The sequence below is a fragment of the Gossypium raimondii genome, chromosome 10 (genome assembly GCF_025698545.1).
Source record: "Gossypium raimondii isolate GPD5lz chromosome 10, ASM2569854v1, whole genome shotgun sequence".
NCBI classification, from domain to species: domain Eukaryota; kingdom Viridiplantae; phylum Streptophyta; class Magnoliopsida; order Malvales; family Malvaceae; genus Gossypium; species Gossypium raimondii.
In genome coordinates this window covers 32589802-32590628 of record NC_068574.1, presented here as the reverse complement: position 1 = coordinate 32590628, position 827 = coordinate 32589802, and the positions used below count along the sequence as shown (strand labels likewise).

Sequence of the window (827 nt, the reverse complement as noted above, 5' to 3'; positions counted from 1 at the left end):
CTGTTTCATTCATCTTGGGCCTTTGATATGTTTATTCTAATTGGTTAAGCTTGTCCAATATTTGTTAGTACTTATCCTCTTCGTGGACAACTTTGGCCATGAATGGTCTTGAACTATAGGTAAATCTCTCATTCAGCCACTGTTAGGAATTCATAGCCGTATTCTCTGTCAATTGATAGGCATCCTCGTATGTTCGGTTCATCAAGGCTCCTCATGCAGCTCTATCTAGTCCTAACCTAGACTGTGCATCTAGCCTGCTGTAGAACATTTGTAACCTTAGCCATTCAAGTAGACCATGATTAGGGCATTTTTGTATCAACAACTTAAACCACTCCCAAGCTTCGTGAAAATTCTCTCCTTCCATCTACTTGAAGTTTGTGATCTCCCTTTTTAGTTGGATCGTTTTGCTAATAGGAATGAACTTGTACAAAAAAATTTCTACAAGTTTGTTCCATGTCATGATGGATCCTAGTGATTGCGAATCTAACTAAGAAAAGGTGTTATCAATTAAGTAGAAGAGGAACAATCGAAGACGAATAGCGTCATTGGTGACCCCATTAAATTTGAAAGTATCACGAAGTTGGAAAAACCATTTTAAGTGCTAGTTTGGGTCCTCCATCATTATTCATCTGAATTGTAAGTTGTTCTGGATCATTGTCGGCTTTATCTCAAAATTATTTACTGTGGTTGTTGGTCTTGTTATGTAGCCCTGTATTGCGTTCAGGTTCGGTAGTGCATAGTTTCTGAGCGTCTGTTCTTCCTAAGCCATTGGAGGCTCTATTGACAACTCTGGCGGTGGTAGTGGTAAGCGTTGTAAGTGCGGATCA

General features: G+C 39.4%; 1 non-coding gene across 1 annotated transcript; it reads left to right on the top strand.

Annotated features, from left to right (window-relative positions):
- The first annotated feature begins 290 nt into the window (after nucleotides 1-290).
- LOC128034265 (small nucleolar RNA R71) lies at nucleotides 291-397 on the top strand. Its single transcript, XR_008190395.1, has one exon. It is a non-coding gene; the product is annotated as a small nucleolar RNA R71 (small nucleolar RNA).
- Nucleotides 398-827: the final 430 nt, after the last annotated feature.